The 27,721-nt window shown below is 34.6% G+C and overlaps 1 long non-coding RNA gene across 3 annotated transcripts in view; it reads left to right on the forward strand.

Moving 5' to 3' along the window:
- Nucleotides 1-4,813: 4,813 nt before the first annotated feature.
- LOC106041745 (uncharacterized) overlaps nt 4,814-27,721 on the forward strand; it is a 91,816-nt gene continuing 68,908 nt past the window's right edge. For all 3 annotated transcript variants that reach the window (XR_010831179.1, XR_010831177.1, XR_010831178.1), the window contains exons 1-2: nt 4,814-5,068; nt 25,606-25,741. This is a non-coding gene — a long non-coding RNA (uncharacterized lncRNA). The remainder of the gene's footprint in view (nt 5,069-25,605; nt 25,742-27,721) is intronic.

The following is a 27,721-nucleotide window of genomic DNA, read 5'->3' on the forward strand; positions in this document are numbered from 1 at the left end:
AAGAAAGCATGCGTAGGATAGAATGCAGTACCACATATGCTGAAGGCACCTGAATGACTAGCCCAACAGTTGCTTTACATGATTTGAACATGAGCCATTTATAGCTATTTGTTTTGCCAACTTAAATGGAAAGGGGTACCGGTTACTTGATAGGCTGATTAGCTACCTGCAGTATATAGTTAATAAAAAAATGAGTATTGTTAGATTCAAAAATCATAGCCACATGCTTAAATACATCAAGAAAAATGTTTCCTATCCTTTAAAATGGAATTTTACATTTAAGCCTGATTTGGATTGTGTCCATTACTATTGCATCTGCAGTTCTTGGTGTTTTATTGCTGCCGTGGGATAATTTAACACTCAAATAATGGATATTTTGGTACAAAATAAGTATTTGTAGACAGGATTAGGTAATTCATTTAATATGATTCTTTTCATTGATCCATCAAACTATCAGTATTATAATTTTTCTGGATTGTGTAGTTCCATTATTTTACTCTCTGATCAGAGAGGCAAAAGAAGCTCTCTCTCTCCCTCTCTCTATCAAAAAAAAAAAAAAAAAAAAGGAAAATTTTGGCTCAGATTGGTTTAAATACTAATTATTTTGCATTCAGTGGGAAAATTCCATGGACATCTATGGGAATCTAGGTCCTTGATTCACGAAGTCAGGGTTTCTTCATATGTATGGAGACCTCTTTTTGGGAGGATAGATGAAAGTGCTGTGTAACATATTATCTCATGGTTTTAACAAGAATGTTCTTGGGATTTTTGTTCAGACACCTCACTTTCTATAGTGTTTTCAAGCCATCCAGTTTCCCGTTTACTAGTAATCCATAAAATTCATGACAAGAACTTAACAGTAATGTAGAATGTAACCAACTTTGTGTCTTTGTCACATAAGTATTTTTTGTGAACCTGAGGACTTTGAAAGGAGTAGAAGCACCATTAATTTTACACATTAACACAATAGCTGATTTGTGAAATATCATACAGACTTGATATTATGGTTTGATTTTGTGGTTTATGAATATTGAAAATGCTTCCTGCTACTGCTGCTCTCTTTTATTAATTTATACTCTCGTGTAATACAATTATTAAGCGTTTTCTCTTGAATTCAACGCTGACTTGTGATTTTATGAGTGTTCCTCTGCAGTGCCCCTTCTATTTAGTGGTTTAAGGGTTTTGTGTGTTTTTTTTGTTTGTTTGTTTGTTTTTAAATTTTGTGGGATAAATGGGATGGAGAGGGGTTGAATAGTCAATATTGGATCTGTGAAATACAACATTTTTTTTATTTTCTGTTTTCCTTAACTAGAGAACTTTTTTTTTTTTAATCCAGATGCCATGCAAAAATAACTCTGATTATTTATTTTAAATCTGCACCTCAGTTACTGAACAAAACAAAGAAGGCTGCCAACAGCATGTTTTACAGGATGTGGATATCAATTTATTTAAAACACTTTCTAAAATAAATTGGAATGCGCTGTACTATAATTTAAGTATGCTTCTATGTGGTTACTCAGGAAGCTGTTAATAAATAAATAAATAAGATAACAAAAGCAATTTTACTGATACCTGCGGGAATCTAGAATAGTGGTCATTCATATTAAATTTATATCAACTTTATGAGGTTTTTGTCATGACACATTTATGGAGCTGTTAAATTTTTGCTGCCTGGGGGATATAATGTACTTGATGTGACCCCACTTATTAAATTAGGACCATGCAAGTAACATTGATGACAAGTCATTCACGAATAAAACGGAGCCAGGTCTTCTCTAGTTCTAGAGAAAGGACATATGTGACAGAGAAATAGCTAGGAAAACTGCCTGAGAATTCCCATGATGATTAAGTTGAATCATATCCATTTGAACAATAATTATCTTAGTGGAGTAAAATCAAAACTTTTTTTAAGCTTTATTTATTTATTTTGGAAAAATGTCCAATAACCAAAAAGTATCAGTATCCACCTTAGTTCAGAGAGATCAAATTTGTAATTACTATATTTAGAATAGACCAGTTAGGATTCCATATGATTGATCAGAGAGTTTTCAAGCTCATGAATAATTAATTCATCATGAAGAAAGCAGAAGTGTTTCTGTATTTCTAATCTTTGTATTTCACAATCACTCACTGAAAAACATGAAGAACATTAAAAAAACAAATATGCCCATATTTATACCTTTGTATTCTCTAGAATACATGATATTTTTGGCTGAAATTTTGTTTCAAAATTGAACACTTCAACTTCTTTAAATTTTTGTTTGCTTAAGCAGTTGTATAACAAATTTTGGTTTAGATTCAAATTAACAGTAATATAATCTTGTTAGTAATTTTGTTTTATTATGCAAACTTGGAAAGTTTTGTTTTGACGTTTTAGAGTTAATTTACAGGTTTCTTTTCACCAGTTCCTTTATTTATTTATTCTGTGACAGGGAACATTCTGCTGGCAAAGGTGTTCTCTGCTTCATATACAATCTTTCTATTTTTAATAGATACTAACTGCATGGTCATGCACATATTACTGAAACTCTCAGTAGGAAACATTGTTTATATTAGCTTTTTAGATTCACTTGGGAAATCTGATGATAAATATTGCCATTTCTAAATATCGTACAATATGGCATTTACTGAGTTGAATCATAGCCATGCAGAGGTTGTATTGTACTTTGCAACATATCCAGAGTCCCTCCTTTTACTATTTTTTAATTTTTTTTTATGTAAAGCTATCAACAACCTGATGGTTCTCTGGTATTAATGTTGTGAACATATTTACCTTGCCAAACTGATTTAGAAATTATTGTATGAGAATCTGTGTTCTGCTGTTCACTGCAAATTGTTTCTGCCCTCATGAAAAGTATTTTGAGTATAGCTGCTTATTTAATATCTTAGTATTGCAGTTTTCTCAGTGAACCAATTCAATGACACATGAAAATGAGAGTTAATCAAAGCTTTTGTGTATTGGTGTTAGCAATTTCTAACTCTTCTTATTCTTTCCACTTTTCTCATTTCTGTTCTTAATGATGAGAAGTACTCACAAATGAAACCCAAATTATGAGTTTTTCCATGAAGGCATGCTATATCATGTAGGCAGGAGGTAATTCTCTTCTTCCAATAAATTCTGGAGTTTCTCTATGGGTCAAGGACTTCAAAAGCATAAAGGATTAAGTATATCGTAGCTATTGGGGGAAAGTGGGGCACATGCTAGTAAACATAGTAAACATTTCACAGCCAGTTATGTCATTGTTGTTTCAATTAGTTAGATTTAATATGAAGCGTTTCTCCTGTGAAGAAAAAATCATAGAACTGGGGCTGTTCGGCCTAAAGAAAAGAATTCTCCAGGGTGACCTTATTGCAGGTTTTCAATACTTAAGGCATACTTATAAAAAGGGTGGAGAACAACTTTTTCCTCAGTCAGATAATGACAGGACAAGGGGTAATGGTTTTAAACTAAAAGACCTGGAGATTTAAATTAGAGGTTAGGAGAAAATTCTACTCTCAGAGCATAGTGAGGCACTGGAAGAGGTTGCACAGAGAAGCTGTGGATGTCCCATCCATAGAATTGTTCAAAACCAGGTTGGATGAGGCCCTGAGCAACCTGCTTAGTGAGTGGCGTCCCTGCCCACAGCAGTTGGGTTGGAACTGGATGGTCTTTAAGATCCCTTCCAAACTGAGCCATTCTATTATGATTCTATGATGATAAATATAATTATGAACATAGTACAAATATAGAAAAATATAAACTTTTCTATGTCCAAAGAGTTCAGAAGACAACCAGCTATGACTAATTGTAAAGTAGCCACAGGTTTTCTCACTAGACTAATTTTTTTATGCTAAACAGGCAAGAGACAGGCAACTTCCACAAATCTAGTTTAGTCTACAAATCTTCCTGACAGATTGCAAATTATAGCATCCAGAATTTTTCATCAGGGAGATAAATGAAAGAAGCTGAAAACAAAGGTATTAATATTATTATGTCAAAGATACATATCCAGTCATGTGCCATATATCATATATAGCACTTAAAATTAAGTTTCTTTCTTTCATTTGTGTAGGTATATTAAAAACTTAGAAAATTACTTGAGAAGAGCAGTGGGTATCATTTTTGTCTTAATAAAAACATTTTTTACTATGTCTTCAGTGCTTATGTTATTTGTTAATATAATCTCAGCAATTTAATTTAGCTACTTTTATTTTCATCCTGTTAGTGTTGTGGTGTTCTTGGTGGTTTTGTTTTTTGATTATTTTTTTTTTGCGTATGTGTTTTTTTTTTCCTTTTCCAGTTGTTCTTCCAAAAGATGTGTTGCAAGTTCGTTTACAAAAAAGTTTGCCTGTGTAACTTGGCCTTAGTTTACGTGGACAAAATAACATATATATATATTTTTTTTTTAATGAAAATTGAACAATCTGTGCATTTTTGGAACTAAAAATAGAGTATGTATCAAAAATAAACTTTTCTATATATGCATCTCTGGGTTTAGTAAAAGAACACCTGCATTACAAAGACTTCTCTGTTACTTTTTCTGATAAATGATAGAATTTACAGTTTTTCTGCTCTGGGCTACATTTGTCTCATGCAGGTCAGTAATGAAGGTAGAGGTAACACAGATCACTGCAACATGATTTTGAAAACCCCACCAGAATCAGGTTCAGATTATACCATTTTACATAATACATAGTAGTGTAGGGACAGTTACTTTGTATTTATGACTTGCCTTAATTACAAGGAATACATATATACTGCATTTAATATTTCATTTCTGACAAAGTATGCAGATGTCAATATTAAATATTTAAAAAAAATAAGGCCAATAATTTGAATTTCACTTGCTTAGTCATATCTGTTTGCAAAATGAGCCCTTCATGTTTCCAGATATTGCAGGGACAGTTCAGTCAGGCTTGGAGAAAGGTAGCATGAGTGCAAATCTTTCTTCCATGGTATGTGTCCACAGTTGCTTTTTGCTGTCATTTTAGAACAATATTATTTCTCTCCAAATGCAGATCAAGCACACAGCGGACCTTGGTATTGGAAACGGGACCTTCTTAAAAAAAGAAAAAAAAAAAGAGAAAAGTGAGTAGTCCTGAAGCAAGGAGGCTGTTTCCTTTTTTATATTTTTCATTCCTTGCTTTTTTGCATTCATCAACACATATATTTTCTATAGCCAAAATAAGCCAAACAGGCTTAGTTACATTCCCATTGTTGTCGTTTTTGTAATAATTAAGCAGCACATAAAATATGCTTAGTAGAATATATTTGTAAAAATTGAAACCTCAGGAAAAAAACAAGACTGCGGATAATTTAAGATATGCACATCACACACAAGAATGTGAGAGATGCTATTGTTAAAACATATCACTATCTTACTAAGGATTACTATGTCAGCAATATGCAGAAATATTTTAACGAATGACAGTGATGGACACATCTGAAAGACAATTCTTTTCTACGTGGCAAGAGGTGTCTTTTATAGCCCAATATGAGGAATAAAGTAACTTTTTAGTTTAGGTTGGTCTTAAGAAGTTTCTCCTCAGTAGTGGAGTCTGTACCTGACTTAGAAAACGTCATTGGAACTGTGGCTTTGAATTTGGGTTTATGGGCTATGTTACCATGCCAAAAAATTCTTGTGAGATATTGAAAAATGGTTGTTCTGGGCAAAAGAAAACTGGAGAAAGTTTTTCAATGACCTAATCTTTTGACAACTGTATTAATAAGAGCTTCTAGTTCCAAGATTCATAAAGGGTTCAAGCTATAACAGAATTTATCTGCTAGTTATTCATTTTTTTTCCCAGTCTGTACTTGTGCTATTTATCAAAAGCCAGACAGACAAGATGAAGCTTCTTACTAAGTTAGATAAAGTATTTCATTGCAATTTCTATTATCACAGGAAAAGAGAAAAATCATTCTGAACTGAAAACTATGTCAAAATATTTGAAACAAATACAAATTGTAGGAGTTGAAATATTTAGTTCATTCATCTGGTTTGGGTCTATTTTTAAAACTTCTGTTTCTGGTTTTTAAATAAGCTGTTCTGCCAGGGTATTCTTCATTTTGTGGGATTTTTTTTTCAGTTACTCACCTGTCGTCTCATTGCTTTTCAACGTCTTCTGATACTACAAGTATCTCACAGTTTTTCTTGTACAGTATCATTAAAAACTCCTAGGTGTCTCATGATGTATGACAAGCAGTGGTTTATCAGTAAAAAATTGTTAGGAGTAATATTAGAATAAAATTACGTAGATAGACAAAAGGTGGTTAAGGTGAATGTTCTGAACCATGCAGCTTACCAAAAAGATGGAATGGTGTAGGTATTTTATATGTCAGGACAAATTCATGCATAAATTTTCCCAGGGGGGGAAAAAGAGCAAAAAAAAGACTGATTCAGTCTTCAGTTCTTCTCCATGCATTTTTTGAAGTTCTTCCATCAGCATTTATGGGCCACAGATTTTCAGAGTGCCAGTGTTTATCCTGATCATAGTACTGATCCTGGACAAGATACATAGCATGTAGTTCCTTCAGTCTGCTTTTGAGATCTGTAAGGGAAGGTTGCACTGCCTACAGACCTTGTGGGCTTCTGAAGTGTGCAGTTGATTTTTATGAGCAACAGTGCACTAGCACCAATTGCAGGCCCATAACTAGTTAAAAACTCTCCTACTTGACTTATACTGTTTGCATCTATGAGGAATAATATTTGTTACTAAGAGGAAATAGATGTTGAGGTCTTTGAGGGGAAAATCACCTCTTCAGGAAAAAGAAAGAAAGCTCCAAATCGATCAGCTTTTACAACAGTATGTTGATTTCAGTAACAAATACCAAGATAGTTGATAGTGGACTTTTCAACTGTTAAGCAAAGGGGTGTCATTTTGGATGAAATAATGCAAGTTAGTACAGGAAACAGAGATTTTTGTCATTTGCTTATTGTAGATTCAACCAAAAAAAAAAAAAGTAAAGATTAATGGAAAAGAAAAAAACTATCATGTTTTACTGGATAAATATCTCTTGGAGAATACAGATAAGTTTAAGAAAGTTCAAAAAAAATCTGTTTCTCGCTTACTTTATGGATTGTATTAAGAGACTCTTTTTTTTTTTTCCTCTGGTCAGAAAGGAATGTTTTTAGTTATGATATAAAATAATTGTGTGGGATTGTGCCTGTTAATAGCTAACTGTAATAGGTAACTTTAAGTAGAGAGGAAGAGACAACAGCAAATACAATTTGGCAAAATTCAGGAGAGACCTGTTTTTGTACATTTTAAGGTACATGTCATGCCAAAAAAAAATAAAAAAATCTCAGAGCAAATCACTTTGTTTTCAAAATTTCTGGCAGCAATATACCAAAACCTTATTTTTATCTGCAATAGTAAAACATTTTTGTCCACAAAACTGCTCAAACTATCTTTAAGGAATAGTTCCAAAATAAAGCCAATATTTAACATCTTAAGCAGGAAAAGAGCTGTACTGACTGTGAAACAGAGCAACTGAAGTAGATGCAGTCATTTCTCCAGTTCAATGTTTGCTTGGCATTGCTTGGCATAGAAGTAGTGCAGGCTGCTGGCCACTGGCCTGTTCACTTCCTGAATATATGAGCTTGGCATAAATACCACTAAGAACACTGTAGAGGGGCAGACTTCTCTCAAAAACCTGGGTTCAGGACAAGTATGAAGAAACTGTATTTAGAAGTTTTATGGAAGACTCCATACAACTCCAGTGACACATGAAATATATTAGATCCCTTTAGAAATGCCAGCCACATGGACTGCTACAGTCAGGTGTGTTCTAAAAGCCATGACTCGTAGTATGAGATTTAATTGTGGTTTTGACCATTGAGATTTGTAGTCTGTGAAACTTTACATTCAGTCTTCCCACGGAGCGCTTTCTGCTTTTGTGTGAATTGCCTTCTTTCATGTAAATTGCCCAGTGTGTCTGGTTAAACAATCATAGAATTATTTAAATTCCAGAAGTAACAATACAGAATTGAAAAGAAAACGAGTAAGCAGGTGAGCATCCTGATTATGTATATCTTAAAATACTTAATTACAAGTGACAGATGATGATCTAGTTCATGGTATGCTGAGGCAGGAAAATGACCTACTGAGCCTGTGCAGGTAAGGTTGTATGGCCAGGTCAAGAGATCTCTGTTATCTCAGAAATATTCAAAACACTTCCAGTCCATCCTCTTTGACAGAAGACAAGTGATGTATGCTGGAGGGAAAAACAGATTGTAACAACCAAGAGTGGCTATATGAGGTCAGCCCAAGTGAGACTCTCTAGCCAAGCATTCCACCTCAGGCAGAGTTGAGAAGTGTGCCAAAAGCAAAGAAAAAAGTTTTTTATTTTTCCTGTATGAATTTGTTTACTTTGATAATCCATACTTCTTGGAAAAGACTGTGGATTCCTGTTTGTCTCTTATCTGTTTTTTATAATATATAGACACGTCTTATTTTCACCTCAGCTGTCTTTCCCAGACTGAAGAATCCCACCCTTAAGTCACATCCATTGCTTTTCTCTGTGCTTTTCCCGATTCTTCTATACTGTTTCTGAGTTGTAATCAGTGCATGCAATAGTCAAAACACCTGTGCATCATGCATTTCCATGACAGCATAACAATGTTTTCTATTTGCTCTGTTCCTTATTGTTCCTTGCATTTGATTCATTTTTTTTCATTGCTACAGAGCTTTGAGCTGATGTAATGAAAACCCCAAGACACCACTCCTGAGAAAGCACAGAGTCCATTGTTTTTTTCTGTGAAATTCAGATTCTTTTTTCCATATGCATCACTTTATATCTATCTTCCTACATCTAATTTCATCTGCCATTTTATGGTACAATTATTCAGTCTTTTTTTTTCCCCCCACTGAAATTACTCACAGTTGGCTCCTATCCTCACTATCCTGAACTAACCTTGTATCATGAAACTTCATTCTTCACTTTCCCAGCCAACAGTGAAAATATTAAAAAAAAAAAAAAAGTACTATTACAGAACCTGAAATATTCTCTGCAGCTGCTCATTCCTTTTTTTTTCTGCTCTTTGACTTGAATTCATCCCTGCAAACCTTCCCTTTTAATCTAGAGAAGGAAGAGGAACCTTCTTGAATGCCTTACAAATTGACAGTTGTCTTCCTTTTCCATACACTAATTCATAACAAGATCTGGACATTCCTTTTTCCTGACTAACCCCGGTAAAAGCTTGTTTTGAAACCAATAAAATAGAAGTATTTTCCTCTGATCTCAACAGCTGTCAATGAAAAGCATACAGAGTAAAATTAATGCAGATTAAGTTGCTCTTAAAATAACATTTATTTCTGAGATATTCAGCCATTTGTAAAGCCTGTATATGGTTGCTTGCATTATTCCCCTTTTACAATACTATTTAGGATTCCAACCAGGAAGTAACAAGTGGAGCACATTTGCCCCAAGTCATTATATATCATAAAATATGCCAAAATGCTGACAAAAATGATATGTGTTCTACTTAATACGTTACGTTTTGAGCTTAAAAGCAAAAAGATTTATTGATAAAATTAAGGTATCTTGCAAGTTCTGTAAGTTAAATTCCTTCTCATTTATTTATTTATTTAATTATTCATTCATTCTCATTCATTTATTCAGTTGTTTGTGGAGTCTTAATATTTACATCTCAAATTTTGCCATCAGTTTACACTGCATTGATTCCAATGAGTATTGGACTGAATTCAGTGTGTGAAGAAGACAAGAAATGCTGTTCTTCTTAGAAAATGAACACCTCTGATATATGCTACTCAGTTTAAGGGTGGCTGGGGAGAATTGTATTTTAAACACCATTAACAAAAAAAGTTCTTTGTTTTTGGTCAGATTTGAAGAGGTACAACCTTTTTTTTTGTGAAACTGATTTACAGTACTCCGAAAGCCATTATCTGTATCCTCCTAGTAATTACTTTTGGTTATTATGTGTATCCATCTTTTAATAAGAGTTGCTTTTGAAATCAGCTCCTCCTTAGACCTAGTCTAGGAATAAAACCATAATGCTAAGTTTATGATATCTTAGTGTGTTGCTATGGAAGTGATATTAGCAATATTAGAAATCCAGCGTTGTGGGCTGTGCAACAGTGGAATGTGATAAACTGAAAGCATTGATGTGACAGAAGAAGCAGCTTTCATTTCAACAGAGATATCTTTGATTCTTTGGAAAACCATTGGAGAAAACGAGGACAGTGTATCGGAGGAAAGTAAGTATATTTGGATATTGCAGTTTATCTTCATGAGGATGTCTAGAACATAAAAACTAAGTTCTTAATTGTCAATGTTTTCAGGAAAATAAATTTAAAGTCTAGAGTAACCACAGATTTTTCTTTTTAAGACAATGATATTTTTTTAATTTCCATTTTTTCCTCTTTGCTATTGTGGTCATATCCTTTTTTTTTTTCCTTTTTTTTTTTTTAATTTTTTTCTTTTCTTTACATTTTGATTCTGTGATGAGAAACAGACCAAACAGAAAGCAGAAGCCTAGTTCTGTTCCTTTTTTAGCTGTTATTATTTCCTATATTAAGTATGACTGGCTCTGTCTTGGGCCCTTGCATACTAAGCCTGTTGATATTGAGTAATTATTGTGTAGCCCTATAGTAAATATTTATGTGCAGCTTAAGGTATAAGCTGATCAGTTGAAGTTTGGTACAATGTACTTAGGTGCATGGAAAGATGAAGGACTGAAGAATGGATCAATAAAGTCATTACTAGATGGAAAATGCTATGAAAACATAATGGTGATGTACGATTAAAGAACAAAAATCATATACAATCACTAGTTCGAGCTTTTGACAGGAAACATGAGCCTAAAGGCACAAATGACTGTGAATGGCAAAATGCAGCTGCTGCCTTCATTTGAATAGCCTAAAGAAGACAGGAGAGCAATCAAAATGTGCCCTAGCAATAAGCAATCATTTCAGAGCTTTAGCTGACTTAAAAAGCAATAGCAAGTTAGACCCTGAAGAGTACTAGACAGGATCCTGTGATGTGTCGTTGCCAACCCCTTTGGAGGAGATACTGTGAATAAAGGAATATTCATGAGAAAAGGAAAGTTCCATAGGGAATTAAGCAGCTGCAGAACCCCCAGTCTCTGCATGAAGGATCACACATGTTCCCATTTCTGCAGCTGCCCTTCAGCCTCTCTTCAGCTGCTGAAAAACCCATCTTTGCTTCCCTCCTTCTGATCCTAATGAATGCTCCACAACAGTAGCTCAGGACTGTTTGCGTGTTCTGCAGTAATCGGACGCAGTGCTTATAATATCCATTCCCATGTACACTATGGTTTTACATTTACTAGTGTGTTTTTTTTCTTTTTCTTTTCACCAAGAACTTAAAAAGTGAGAACATACTGGTTACCCTAAAAATATGCTGGAGCTGTATAACTATGTACAATAACTATCACAAATAAGTTTATGTTGTTAGTACAGTTTAAGTACTACAGTCGTTTCAGGAGGAAAGAGATTCCAGGGGAGATACTAACTGGCATATACTGCCCGGTGTATTTTGCAGAAATGTCCACAGTTATCTTTAATCTTACTGACATCAAACAAAGCATTTTTGAGAGAAGTTGAAGAGGTAAGAAGCTGTAAAATATAAAAATAAACTATCTGTATCATCAGAGGATGATATTTTTGTTGACCTAGCTCCAGATTTTCCTGCTTTACATAGCTCCGTTTCTCTTCATTCACCATCCTCTCTTTTATTGCATTCCATTATTGCCAGAAACAAATGAAATCCAAAAATTCTGTAGAGAAAAACAAGTTAAGCACCCCCAGCTGTTTGCAGCAGCATGAGCTGCTGCTCCACTAAATCCAATATGTATGTGCACAGGCCTCAAGCATAGCCTTACCCCAGTGACTATTGGGGATGCAGAATTATTGCTTACAACAAATCATTGTAAGCCAATCAGAGCTCTGGATACCCTGGTGTTTTGACACGTTTTGTTTGTAAGAGTGACATTTCCGAATGTTAGAAAGCTATGGGAAAGTTTCATTTTGTTATTGCCTGTGTTAGACTTACTTTTGACTGCTGTCATCTTGACATAATTCTTAAAAAATCCTAAGAAAGGCACAGAGAAATAATTTGGTTGGTGGTGTACAGATGAAGAATTTCTGTTGTTACTAAGTTGTTAATGGAGGTGTAGCACTATTATATAGCTTTGCTTACACCAGGAAAAAATGTAAACCAAGGGCTGTATTAACCTGTGAAAGTTTAAAACATGCCTGTGTCACCATTCAGATGTTTCTTGTTGCCTGCAAATGATTTCTCTACTAAGGTGAAGCAAAAACCATGTGCAACAGAAATTGCCTAACTGACACTGAGGATATCCTAAGTACTTGTGCTGTCCAATGAGAATAAATAGATAATTATTTTCAAGTCTTCTTGAAGGGCCCGGTCACCAGTCATATGGCATCGTTATTTCTTCCCTAACGAAGCATTTCTTAATGGTTAATGGAGTGTTCTACTTAAAAGTTCTTGAGGCGTTATGGCCAATAGCTGTTTCAGGTAATGTGTCATTCTCAGAGTAAAGAGCTTTTCACAACCATAAAGATGGAAAAGGCATCCAGAACCTTATCTACATATAGGAAATGACACAAATTCAAGTTGTTCTGAATTGACTTAAGCTGAATTGCGGTCTGGTTCATAAAGTAAGCCTCGTTTTTAATTAAGTAAATGTCATTGAAGTCTTTTCCACTGTTTTTCTATGTCAATTTAAATAAACCCTTAAATTAATCGTTTTCTTGATTGGAAGTTAAGACACAAATGTAAGAACAGGTTGTTTTTGTTATATTTGGGTTTTAGAAGACAGAAAAATCTACTATATGTAGGTATCTGAGTGAAAACAGCTTCTGTTCCAGTAGCTGCAGTAAGAAAAAATCAGTGTTAGCAAGTGGCTTTCAAACTGATGCTGATAGTCAGTGGCATGTTTTTTCTGTACAATTACATGGACTCTTTACTTGAGTTATAACTCATCCTAACCAAGTTATCCACACAAAGGAGCTGGGCTTTAGTTTGCTCACTTACTTAAATGGGAACACAGGCAATTGTCCAAGCACTGCCTTGCAGCTGAAACCTACTGGTGAGGATTTGGACAATGTCAATAAGCCATAGATAGTCACCCAGTGTTAGTGCAGGTGTCAAACTTAGTCAGTCACCTGTACTAACTGTGCAGTGAGCACCCAAAGTGTACCTTGCAGGTCACCATTGTGTAACATTGGAGCTTATTGGTCCACATGGTCCTGTAAAAAAGTGAGGCTGGAAGATAATGAAAAGAACACCGTTGGGGGACTAAATAAACCAGCCAGTGTGGGTTTATTGCTAAGTATCGTTCAGAACTGTTTATCATTTTAAAACTTAATGAAATTTCTATAAATAAAATCTGAGTTTTTTCAGTGTACGGACTATTCCTACAATACAGAGGAATTCATAGTTGAAATTTACCTGAAGATGAAAGCCTTAGTAAATGTGCACTGCTAATAAACAGGTAACATGTAGTTTGGGAAGAAATACAAAATAATGCTGGAGAAAAATGATCCCTAGTGTCTCGTAATAAAAACAAATTTTGCATAGAGTATTAAAGCAATTGAATATATTGAAGTTGGTGATGGAAATTTCTTTAGAATTTGAATATGGAAAAAAAATACATATATCTACAGGTGAAGATAAATCATGTTCCTGCTTAGTTGATGCCTTGTTTTAGGAATAGTGTATTTTAGACTGTAAATGTAACGTGTTAAATGATAACTATCAAAATTGGAACCATGTGATAATAGCACTAAGATCAGGTAATGGTAATCAGTTGGTTTTTGACAATTCATTGCTTTGTAGACAGAGCCAGAACAGATACCTACTGATTAACCAAAAACTTTGGGGATAATTGGTCCAAATAAAAAAGAAAGCTTGAAAGAATATGGAAATTATCGTAAATGCTTACATTAAGTTTTTGCATACAACTAAACTTCTGGAAAAGATATTGAAGATAACCTATGGATGCTTAGCAGAATCTTTATTGGAATACATAAATTAGAAAATAAATTTTCACTGTCCAAAGTTCATTCTAGTGCAGGTTTACAGTGCGTATTTTAAGTAAAACTAAAAAAAAAAAAAAAAAAAAAGAGAAGAGAAAAACAACAAAAAACTTACTTCCACACTAACTTAATTTTTCCACAGTATATTTCCTTGCTGGTTGTATGCTAGCTAGGAACAAAAGAGATTTACAGAAATACCTTTGCATACCCACATGATATACTGTATGCATAACTGAAGTGTGAAAATCAGTGCATTTCTATGTTGAATGAAAAAGTTTGAGAAAAGACATAGCTTAATGGGCTCAGAAATGTTAAAAACATAAACCAGTTTACATAGTGGAAAAATCGCATAATAAGCCTGGGTATGAAGTAGATGAAATGTCATGAAATAAGTCTCTGTGCAATGGATGCAGTTGTCAGAGCAACCACATTGTGGAATTGCTCTGATTAGAGTCGGAGTGGTTTAGTTTAACCCTCGTGTTGCTAGTTTTTTCTCTTAAGTTCTCTACAGTAACTGGCTCATTTCTTAATTTGAGCACTGAATATATTTTATGAAGCTAGTTGGCAAACAATACTCGAAGCGTTGAGAGACTGAAGCAAAATTTGTCTCCTCTCAATTTAACATGAGCTTTATTGTAGCTTGAAATTAATCTTGAATTCAGTGGCAGTTCAACAGCTGACTTCCTTATATGACCTTGATTTGACTTGAGTGAACTTGTGAAATTCCCTATCTATAGACTAGATGTCATTTTTTTCAACAAAATGGATGCTGTGAGATTACATTCATTGGCATTTTTTGCTTCTAAGGAGCATGAGGGTCTTGTTACAAGAAAGCCTATAAACAGGCATAGCAGATAAGATCTTGATGAGTATTGCCAGGGAGACATCACAGGCCAAATTGCTTAGTTAGATTTTGGATATGCACTAAATTGCAAGTCATGCCGTGACAGAATTATTTTAAGACTTTTAAAAGGAATTTCTTTGTGAAGAATGATAGTCAAAATATAGAGAATCATCTTCTGTGTTGGTGTTAGAAAGCTTTCTTATCCTTGATAAGGTTTTCTTTGGACGTTGTAAGGGGTCCAGAGAGGCAAATTCTGATGGATATTCAATGCTGATACTTTCGTAGTGTTCCATAATAGGATAATTATTATTTTCAGTTTAGCTCTCATTGTTGTCATTGTTCTTTTTTTGATTGTACTTTAAAAATGAAATAACTTTTCATTTAAATTAGTTCATATAGTTGCAACCTCATTTTCAATTTATATTTTATGCATATATATTAGGTACATATGTTTGATTTTAACTATCTACTAATTTAACCATATAATAATTGCATGGAAATGCAAATTTGTTGATTGCTTGCACAATGTTTGTACCAGAACATAGTCTTGAAAAGGTCAAGCTTATTCTGTCAAACCAAAAGTTAAAGCATGTTATTGAGGGCATTATCCAAACATGTCTTAACACAGACGAGCACGAGGCATCAACCACCTCTCCAGGAAGTCTGTTCCAGTGTTTGACCACCTTCACGGTACAGAAATTTTTCCTGCTGTCCAGTCTGAACCTTTCCTGGCACAGCTTTGTGCCATTCCCCTGCGTCCTGTCATTGGTTCTCAGTCCAGCACCTCCCTCTCTGCATTCCTTCCTCAGGAAGTTGTAGGGAGCAACGAGGTCACCTCTCAGTCTCCTTTTCTCCAAACCAGACAAGTGTCCTCAGACTGTCTTCATGCTCTCCAGGCATTTTGCCAGCTTTATGTCCCTCCCCTGGATATGTTCAAAGACCTTAACATCCCTTCTAAGTTGTGGAGCCCAGAACTGTACACAATATGTAAGGTGAGGCTGCACCGATGCTACATGTAGTGGGAGAACCACCCCTTTTGACCAGCAGGTCAAAACTGTGCACACATATTAGCTACTGACTATGCAACCCAAAATGCAATTATTGTATTATGTTATGTTAGATTAGATTAGATTAGATTAATTTAAACCATTTTGATTCAACACAGAAGTTATACAGGTAGCAGGAGAAGGAAGGTCTGTTTGAAGACATGCTTCTCCGTTTTTTACTCTGTCTATAGAATCTGTTAGCAGACTTATGGTATAACTCATGAATCGCCCTTCATTTCAAGCTGTTTTTAGGTTAAAGCTACTTATTTCTGAATAGAAAGATTTTTTTTTTCATTTCTATTGACATTTTTAGTGGTTAGGTGGTGGAGGGTTTTATTGTTTGTTTTTAGTTGTTGTTTCTTTGCTACTTAACATATGCCTGTAGACAGTGCAATTCAACACATTAATTTAAGTGATGTTTTGACCAAGATTTGAAGTTGGTCAGTATTTTCTTCTCATAGGAATCTCTTTAAATTTAAGAGTTCATAAATACTATACTGTTTCTATGGTTGCTAGTAAACTACTGGTATGCTAGTGAAATGGTGTAGCATATGGCATTTTCTACCAGTATTTACTATTTTCTGTACATATTTTTCAAAACCGTAACTTTTTCAAGTCAAGCAGAATTGGTTTACATCATGAGCAGATGTCTTTTTATCAATCTAGAGGAAAATATGAAGCTATTTAGGTTAATTTGTGTGGGTTTGACCTTGGCTTAAATAGGAAACTCATATTCATTATATTTAGGAAAGGTAATAAATTGATTGAAAGGCTTAGACTGTATCATTTATCTTATATTATGACTTTAACAGTTAGGCTATGATTCTCATCAAAAAATGTCACTTTGGATTTTAAATCTATTTTTATCACCTAGAACATATCATCTGTCAATATTTGATTAGAGGTCCTTGCAGCTTGAGACAGCTTTTCTCTGTCTGATAGATAATCTGAGGCTCTGAGACCATCGATTGAAGCTTCATCTCTAGGACGGGAAAAAAAAAACCTAGAAGATAATTTTTGATTACACTTCAACCTGTGACTTCTGCCTTGTGCCCAATAGAAAGTCAGAATCATCTGGTCTTATCACAGCAAAGACAGACTACTCCTGTATTGATTTAGACAGAGAAGTTCAAATAGGTTCCAGCCTGATTATTTTTTCATAACATCTCATCTAAGGTTAAAGGAAACTATCCTTTTTTTTTTTATTTTTTTCCTTTTCAGCCTCGCCGCTCACTGATATAACACAGCCATTTAATATGCTTTGTGGAGTGCTACACAAACTATTGTAAGCTTTCTGTTCAAGCACTGTCTTTGAGGTGATTACTTCTTTACAATAAAATAACTGTCCCGAAGAGGAAAAAAAAAAGTGACTAAAATTTCAGTATAAGTCATATGTAAAATCAGAAACTCAGAGATTAGTTGATTGGAAACCCTGAAAGGTCTTTTAGGCCTACCTGCTCCAGTGGCAAGTGCTTGTCTAATCTGTTCATAAATATGTTTCTTTGTTGTTGTTGTTCGCTTTCGTTTGTTTGTTTTTTTGAGGAGATTGAAGGACATTTCTTGATACCTTGGGAAAAAACAACTAATATTTTCATCTAATGAAAATATTTTTCATTTAATTTCATCTAAACATCTAATATTTTCATATGTTCAGTTTATTTCACAAATCTGTTATAGATACTAAGTATCACAAGCATGTTTTCCCCACATACCAATTTTGGGTGCTGAAAATTGGGCATTTATTTAGGTACGTACCAATAATATAGGGGTAGATTTCCACCTTCAGTTATCCAAGTAATTTTTCTCTAAATCGATATCTTACATGTATTATTTACTTTTTCTTGTAGAATAATTTGTGAGTTCTTCCTTCTACTGACATATTTGGATCCTGGAGAATGTAAATTCATGGCCTAAGAACAGACACGTTAGCTGATTATACAAAAGCAGTTGTGCATATTTTGTATTTATATTAATATGTACTATGTTGAAATTTGACAATATGCTAGATTTGAAGTTAGATTTTATGTCAGAGAGGTGCTCGTGAAAAGCTAAATGGAAGTGAAACAAATATGCCTGGGAATATTTAGCATAGATATAGAAAAAGAGTCAAACTTTGGTGCAAAAATGAGAAGTATTATTATTAGCCAATACAATAGCCTTTACAAGACGCATAAAATCAAACTTATTCATCCTAAACATACCTGAAGATTCAGGTTGGAAATTAGGAGAAATTTCTTCTCAGAAAGAGCTGTTAGGCATTGGAACGGGTTGCCCAGGGAGGTGGTAGAGTCACCATTCCTGGGGGTGTTTTAGGAAAGGTTGGATATGGTACTTAGGGACGTAGTTTAGTGGGTGATATTGGTGGTAAGGGGGATGGTTGGACTGGATGATCTTGGAGGTTTCTTCCAACCTTTATGATTCCATGATTGTATCAAACAAGTACAGCCAATAAAAATTTGCCAGAAAATTATGACAAAGAACACAGCCCTGTAAATATTCACATTAACAGCTAAAAATTTGAATACAATATGTAGATATTGGAAGCCAACATAGGACCAAATAGATATATATTTTAAGTTCCTGAATTTAGCTGTAAGGATGGAGAAATTATAAGTAACCTTAGTAGCCATAAGTGTCCCAATGAATGTATATCAGAAATGCTAACAATTATTAGATGATTAATTTCTAATTAGTCTCTCCTTTGGGTTTACGAACTAATGGCCTGATTAATTTTGACCTGTGACTTTGTCAATTATGTATTTTCCTTTTATATCTCCATTTTTGAAACAAATTCACAGTATGAGCAGAGTTTGTTTGCACACATACCAGAAATGCAATCACCTGCCTTGACTGGAGAGTTTCTTTCTTGTGAAAAGCAATATTGTATCTACTTCAAAAAATCTAAGATTTCCTTGCTGATTTAAATTTAGATTCACCTGCTCTGTCAAAAGCCTTGGAAAATAATTAATAACTTACATTTGTTGACAAGAATGAGAAACAATTGTTGGCTTTAATCAAACTTCGTGTTGAATCTGGGGATTTTTGAAGCATGAAGCTCAAAGCAGTTAGCAAGAAGAATAATCCTACTCAGGTTCATGCAGACCCAAAAGTTGCCAGCTGAAGAATATCAGGTACTTTCACTGTTAGCACAGTAATGTTGAGTTGTGAAATAACTTTTAATGAAAGTCGTTATTTCCCAGCTCCTTGAAGAAGAGGTTGTTGGGTATCATGATGGTGGTTATGAGTGTAGCAGCAAGAGAAGGTAAAAGCAACAGGAGAAATAAAATTAAAAGAACTTGGCTTTTGAAGATAAGCAAAGATGTTTATTGTGGCAGATATGCACTAAACCTTTTCTGAGCTGAGATTTAAAAGATGAGCAGAATTACTATGAAGGAAAAAATATATTTAATTCACTTTTTTATTGCAGGAATTAAAAACATTTTAAGTGACATTTAATGTGCTGTATATTTGATTTCTAACTATAACAATAAACAATGTTATTTAACAAACAGATTTCCCATTTTTAACTGATACATGAGTTATGTATACTATATTAAAATATGGATGACAAAGCAGCAGTTAAATAAATATCAAAGATCTTCCAGCTGTTATGGTCTGGGGAGCAGCTAGAAGAATAACAGTCAGTTCTCTTTCTGTGTACTAGGCAATCCTGTCCTAGAGGAGAGAATTGGACTAGGGTACTTTTTTCTGTCCTTCTGTTTTTCATTAATATGTCAAATACATCAGTCATGAATTTTACGCTAAATGCAAGGAAATATTATCTAGATTGTTAATCATTCAAGCCACCTTCACATCAAAAGGCCCATGGCATATTTTTGCTTTTCCTGAATATATTCTATTGCATTTGTATCGTGAATTTCTTTTTTCATTTGTGTACTTCTAGTTATGTTGTATCAACCAAAGTCTTCTGATGCTTTCCTGTGGAATACATTTTCAGACTGCCTTGCAAGATGAGGAGGCGATGTTACAAGGGTAGTTACACATGGAGATTGAGGTCAAAATACCACTCACTTTGCTTGACAAACTGAGCTACCCAGGACCTGACTGCCACACTATTTAGCATTACAATTAAGCCAATGGTATAGTAATTTAAAGCAAAGGTGCTGCTAACTTCTGTTGCAGATGTTACTATTCACTATGTCCCTATATCAGGATCATAGGGCAGAAATCAAGAGTTCACTAATTAGATGTGCATATGTAATGACTATCTATGAAAAGGCTATTTTAAATTTCTTGTTCATTGGCACATTAAGAATTCAATAGCTAAGGAAAGAATACGATTGAAGATTTCATTCAGCTGCTTTGGATCTTATGTGGTTCTTGCATTCTGCGAGGAAAATACCTGATGGCCTCAGTCTGAAGCATTCTTAGTGCAAATGAAATTTATTAGCTACAGTAAAATTGTCTTTTCTAAGCACAGAAAAATTGTATTTTTAAAACAGATCATTTGGACAGACTTCCACAGGCATGACTAGACTAGCACATGATTTTTATGAGAACACCCCTTGCTATATTTTAGCTGCCTGCCTGAAAGCACAGAATTTCTATAGTTATCCAAGTAACAGTTGATAAGAATCAATTGTCAATAAGAATTTCTGTGTTCAACAAGAGAGCTGTCATTATATAGTAGCTACTTATAGCTAACTAGGCAGGAAATTTATTAATTTCACTATTCTTGCGTGTAAAGATATGTTGAAAGAAAGCTGAAAGGCTTCTGTATCACCAAGGAAAGCTGGTTTAATTTAAAGGTGAAAAAGTATGTCAGTTGTATGACAGACTGATAGAACAGCCAAACTTCAAGGAAATGTCTAGCAGGTATGCTTATAGCCTTAGATTCCAGGAAGCAGCAGCAACTAGGAATCCAGTACTTTGATGATTATATTAGTCCAGCTTTTAAGAAATCATATTCTGATGCTGTTATGTTTTTGGAAGAGTCTTTCATAATCTAATGCTTTTTTTTTTTTTCTTATCATGACAAATATATCCCTTAGAACTTTCCAGAGAAGTGCAAATTTTTCTTTAATCATGCTCTGAACTTTAGTAAATATTTTTTATAGAATGGTCAAGAAATCCAAGATAAGTTTATGATAATTTGTTAAATTTTGCTGTGTGTCATTCCGTACTTAATACTGCTTTTGTTTTGCACAGTAAATAACCATGTAGCCTAGTAAGACTCCAGAAACTTTTCTTTACATTGCTCATAATACTGTCGTCTGCTGTTTGTATGTTTCCCCAAACTCAAAGGCTGCCTTTCTTTTCTAATAGGACTTACAAGATATCCCCTTACCTGTGTCTATTTGGGAAAAAAGAACAGTCTATTTGGGAAAACTTGGAAATTTGTGCCTTTCTAGAAATACCTTGCTATGGTTATTTAAAAACTGAAAAGTACAATTAAAGGCATTCAGGACTTTCCCTGGTCAGCCAAAAACTAGAAAATATGAAATGATATAGAACATCAAGAAGCTGAAATATGAGTACAGAAACAAAGTAAATATCAGTAGAGTTTCACTTCTTCATCTTTCACAGATTCACAGATTCACAGATTTCTCTAGGTTGGAAGAGACCTCAAGATCATCGAGTCCAACCTCCGACCTAACACTAAGTACTCCACTAAACCATATCCCTAAGCTCTACATCTAAACGTCTTTTAAAGACCTCCAGGGATGGTGACTCCACCACCTCCCTGGGCAGCCCGTTCCAATGCTTAATAACCCTTTCGGTAAAGAAGTACTTCCTAACATCCAACCTAAACCTCCCCTGTCGCAACTTTAGCCCATTCCCCCTCGTCCTGTCACCAGGCACGTAGGAGAACAGACCAACCCCCACCTCTCTACAGCCTCCTTTAAGGTAACTGTAGAGAGCGATGAGGTCGCCCCTGAGCCTCCTCTTCTCCAGGCTGAACAAGCCCAGCTCCCTCAGCCGCTCCTCGTAAGACTTGTTCTCCAGACCCCTCACCAGCTTGGTCGCCCTTCTCTGGACTCGCTCGAGCACGTCCATGTCCTTCCTGTAGCGAGGGGCCCAAAACTGAACACAGTACTCGAGGTGCGGCCTCACCAGAGCCGAGTACAGGGGCACAATCACTTCCCTCGACCTGCTGGCCACACTGCTTCTTATACAGGCCAGGATGCCGTTGGCCTTCTTGGCCACCTGAGCACACTGCTGGCTCATATTCAGCCGACTATCCACCAATACTCCCAGGTCCTTCTCGGCCAGGCAGCTTTCCAGCCACTCATCTCCCAATATTTATTTAAATATTTAGAATATATATTTAAATGTATAGAATTTCTTCATCTTTATTTAAAATGATAAATTCCCTCATTTAAAAAAAAATGATGAAAGCATAAATTGATACACAGAACATTCTGGTCTCTTAAGCAAGTGCTCATTCTCTCTATTTTTTTTCTTTCCTTTTTTTTTTTTTCCATTTTTGAATATCTGGCAGAATGTAAGTAAATGGTAAAGAAGACAAATCAGGATAGCCAGGCTTTAGCCATTCCCCATTCCCTGGTGTATATAGGCTGCGTTTTCCAAGGATTCAAGTTCAGCTCCCACATTTATGAATAAGAATGTTATTTCAGACATCTTGTGAAGAAGTGATCTGAATGTATCATTTCAAAAGGAGAAATGCATTGAAACAGATTACTCTGTAGATTGCACTGTAGATATGTATCTGCATATATATCGCTTCAGTCTTATTTGAATGTACAGATTCATGCACAGTTGTCTGCTGAATTTTGTAGTGAACTTCATGCAATCATGAGTAGTCATGCACCTCTTTAGAGAATTGGATGTTTCAATGGAAATGCAAATGAAAGCTGTTTGGAAAATACAGTGGTAATACTTTTATCTTGCTTTAGGGAAAAACATTTTTATGATGCATTTCTGCATGGCTAGCACCAAAAAGTAGCATATGAATTTTGTTTTTCAAACAAAACTGGAAAACTACACAGAAGAAAAAAAAAAGTCATTTAGTCAAAAAACACTTCCAAAACTTTGAGATACAACAATGGTTTTACAATTAAATGGTTTTATAGTTTTATGTACAAAGGAATATTTTTTTTTCCCTGATTAATTTAATCAAATCTCTTTTCTGGTGTTTACTGAAGGTCACTCTAAATTTGATCAAGTTTTCTTTAGATTATACAGTTGTCAGCTAAAGACAAATATTTTTTCCATATGTTTGTTTTAATTTCTCTCTCTAAAATTCTTTTTGATTTGGATGATTGACTTTTAGGATGGTGTTTTCCGTTCATTCTGTATTAAGTTTCAGGTAGGACTATGCATTCCAAACAAATTCAATGAATTACAGATATACAAGGTAAAACTACTCAAGAAGTATTTATATTTGGTTCTGAGGTTTGTAGACAGGTATTCTGTAAGTTTGGAGAAATAGGTATATCTTTACTAAGTATTATTTTTGTGCTAGTGAGATGGAGATTTTTCCATAAAAATTTTATTGCATACATCAGTCTATATTTGCTATTATATTCTCTAAACTGTTGTAAACACAGTGACAGCAGCACCTTTTTCAATGCAGCACCTTTTTCAATACATGTTGGTATAAATTCAAGAACTTGGTGCAACATTTCTGCATTTGAAAGTAACATAGCTGCAGTTCTGATGTTGTAGTTGAAAGATGACACAAGGTGTACAGTAGGAATAGATGAATGACTAGCATTTTTATGCATGAATTTCATTGTTGCCCTTGCTCCCTGGCTAATCCACTCAATGTCATTCTTGACTCCTCTCTATTCTTTTTTTCTTTTTTTGCAGCTCAGTAATCTTTTTTTTTTTTTTTTTTTTCCATTTTATCATAAGAATCCACCCTTTCATCCTTTCTATTCACATCCTTGTGGGCATTTTTTCCCCTTCTTTCTTTGTATGTAAAGTTCGAATACTCAAAACGTAGTCATCTCCCATACTTATCTCTTTATTTGAAGCAGTGTTTTTCTCCAGTTGCATATCTGTTGCCGAATCAAATTCAAGCCTTTTGCCACATTGTCTAATAAAGAGTACTGCCTCAAACTAGTAACTACCTCTTTATCTTCTCTTGCTTCACATTACTGGTTTGTTTTTCATTGCTACTACTCTTTCCTGTAACATGCAGAGTCATTCTATTGTATCATCTTACTACAAAGTCTTTCTAAAAATACCTGCTTCAAGAAAACACCCTAGTCCTTTTTTCTTTTTTTTTTCTTTTTTTCTATTTTTTTTTTCCCCAGAACTCCCAGTTTTTATATTTCTGCAGCAAAGGTCTCTGAAGGTATGTACAGAATATTTTTCTTATTAGCAGTGATACTTATAAGTTAACATGCTAAAATGAAGAGTAAGTGATGTGACAAAAGACTGTCTGAACTGGTAACATGGGTTCAGATTCTTTGACCCTGTTTTGGTTGTTTTCCCTGACCTGCTATATTAGTTTTACAGCTTCAGCTGTATGATTTACAAAACATAGAACATCAGCTGCCAAAAAAATGTCAGAGAGAAATAATTAATGTCCCTTTTTAGTAGTGAGGCCTTTGAGTAGTGAGGCTTGCTTTTTTTTTTTTTTTTCTTTACTCTTTCAGGCATGAGTTATTCTACGGTATGTTAAATGAATATGCTGTCGGCCCCTAGATTTTCATCAGTAATGAAGACTAAGAGTAAAAGGCCCTGATCTGAAAGAAAACCTAAATGATTCTTCCTAGCGAAAGAGATATTAAAGGAAACAGGAGAGATCTAATAAATGAAATCTCTCCCATCTTCACCCTTGGAACGCCTAGTCTTAGATATGATGTGCTCCACACAGCATCAGTATTCATGACAGGGATAACTGCATTAATAGCACTGAAAAATGAATTATTCCATAGCATAGATTTTGTGTGTGTGTGTTTTCCTACTGTGATCTTTTTAAAAGAAAAAAATGAAAATTCTTGAACTTTCTTCTCTACATTATTTTTTATAGGATTTAACTTCATTGTGTATGTCATTTCCAACTGATAAAATATTCTTGCAGTGCTGCAAAATGTTATAATGACTTCCTACTTTTGATGGATAAATTACTGTAAATGTTTATATGGTGGAACAACTATATTATCCATTATTTCTTTGTCTTCTAGATTGCATTAGGGAGCTTCATTCCTGTGTAATAGTCTGTACATATTATAACATGAAATTGAGGGGAGGAAAACTACAGTTGGGATGAACTAGCTGATAGAACTTTTTTAATTTTAACAATGGAGGTTTCTTGAGGAGTGGTGGTAAAACGTTTAGAAAGAAAAAGGTGTTTTTCCATTTTGCTTGAAATAAGGTTAATCTATTAAACATCACATTTGCAAAAGTGATTTTCATGTGCATCAAAATTTGGGATTTTCCTTTCTCAGGGTATTGTAAGTACTGATGTTAGCTTTGATCTTGAAAATTCAGTTATCCAAGTTGGCTGTTGAACGAACACGAAAACTTCCAGTTAAAACATTTGTGTGGGTTTGTTTCACAATTAGTCTGTTACTCTGCATTTTTTAGGAATTTTACTCCATCACTCTCAGGGGGATTGTTCAGTCCCAGCTAGGCTAGTTCTTTCATACTTCATGAAGATCTGACTTGTATGAGGCACAGCAGTGCAGACCTATGCTGTTTTGTGTGTTTGTGTATGTCTGTATGCTTTATTTATATTTATACCTTTTCCCCCCTTAGATGTCAAATTGCTGCTAAGAGAGAAACAAAGCAAGCAGGGCTACACTGTTCACTTTCCATCAGGAATACCTCTGGAAGACTGGCAAAAAGGAAGCGGAGATGACCACGCTGTCAGCTCTGCTGTAAGAGTTACCAGGTAACACTGTGAATTGTGTAGTGCACGCTGTGGACAATTCCTACTTCCAGATCACAGTATACAGCTACTGGTAGTTAGCACTGCTTTGGAGTGCTGCAGACACATTGTCTTTACACAAATCACACAGACTATATCACTTAAGGATTTAGCATTTGCACATGAATGCAAACCAACCTGCATGAACAGCTTCTTCGAAAGGGATGATCTCATTGGGGGATTTTTATTATTTTGAATCTTTTATGATAATAAAAATCCTTCCTTTGAGACGGTTAGTAGTGGGAGAAATGCATCTTACTGGAGTCTTGGCTTGGCACTATGCGTTTATAGGTGATCCAGCACATACTATAGGAGAAAATGAATGAAGGTGACAGAAGGCAGAGGGAAATACAAGAGAATTACAAGGGAAATAAATAGAAGGCTTTTCTGAGGTCAATTCCTGAGCTAAATAACGACTGAAGCATCAGCTCTGGAACCCAACAAAGTACACAGGAGAAAAATCATTGTTTTAAGTGAGTTTCAAGTATTATTTCAGTTTCATCTTTAGGTTTTTACAGGTCTCCTCTCATTAGCTCACATAAGCATATTCCCAAAACTAAAATGAAATATGAGATATTTGAAACTTCATGTTGTTTATTCATGATAAATATGCCTAATACTATGTTGCCTTAGCAGAAATATCTGTGCTCTAATAACAAATGTCTATGTTCAAGCAAATGAGGAGATGCAATCTTTTCTGGGAATTTATAGGAACAAAGCTGGAAACTTAGACCCTGAAGGGTTACTGTGGGCTTTTCTGCTACAGATCAGCTAATCTGTGCAATGGATGCACTCTGCCATCTAGATATCTTACACTTAACTTGTGATAATATGAAGTGCAGTTCTGATGCTTCATTCTGTATAGCAATGACAGATGTGTTGTTCACTTATTTATATGCATATATTAATATATAAATGTATATATTTATACAGGTATGCTTTATATATTTACCATACTATATTTCTATAGCTTTTATTTATATTTATGGGAGATTTTTTATGTACCTTCTTTATATATGTGTAGAATCACAGAATCATTAGGGTTGGAAAATGCATCCAAGATCATCTGGTCTAACCATCACCCTACTGCCAATGTCACTCATTAAACCGTGTCCCTAACATAAATGAGACTAATACTGTGATACTATGCACTTGAACTGTGAACAAATAGTTGGAAGATACACAATTTGGAGACAGAGTGCATTAGGACCATAGAGATGCATGCCAGTGGATATGCCTGTATACTCCACTGCTATCTTCTAAAGCACTGCTGTTGTAAGATCTCTAAGTTAAGGAATCATGATCACTTGATCACCTTGACTGTAATAGTCACTGTATTTTGAAGCCAAAGTATGACCAATATGAAAAGTAGCATACATGCAGAATAAGATCTGAATGTAACTTTGAACTCAAGAAATTTAGTTTTGTCTGTTTTCTTACATGGCTGTGGTCAAGACAAAAATAACACCTGCAGGTTCAGATAACACCAAGCATTTTAATACTGTTGAAAGGTTATGTTGCATATTATATTTCATGTACAACAGTAAAATTTAAATGCGAAATTATTCAGAAAAATTGTAATTAGGAATTGGTGTTAGTGAGAAAACCTGGCCATTTGTTGTCGAAAGGAGTTAATAAAGATTATTTCATTCTCTGCTATATCATCAAGCATACATTTTTACAGCCCTTATTCTCTTATACTCTTATTCTCTCTGCCTTAAAGTAAGGTTGATCATTTCTGTTGTTCAGAGGTGCATCTAAGTCAATAAATTGAAAAACCTTACCAAATCTTTGGCCTGTATAAAAAAACTTAGTTTTACTGCCAATAGCAATAACAAAAGTGAAAAAGTTACATCTTAGCAGCAAGAGCCTAAATAAGTTGTTTGAACTAGAAATGGTGTTCACCAATGGTATTTTGATTTAGTGTAGAATATTTCTCTGTCA

This window comes from Anser cygnoides, chromosome 4 (assembly GCF_040182565.1).
Source record: "Anser cygnoides isolate HZ-2024a breed goose chromosome 4, Taihu_goose_T2T_genome, whole genome shotgun sequence".
NCBI lineage: Eukaryota > Metazoa > Chordata > Aves > Anseriformes > Anatidae > Anser > Anser cygnoides.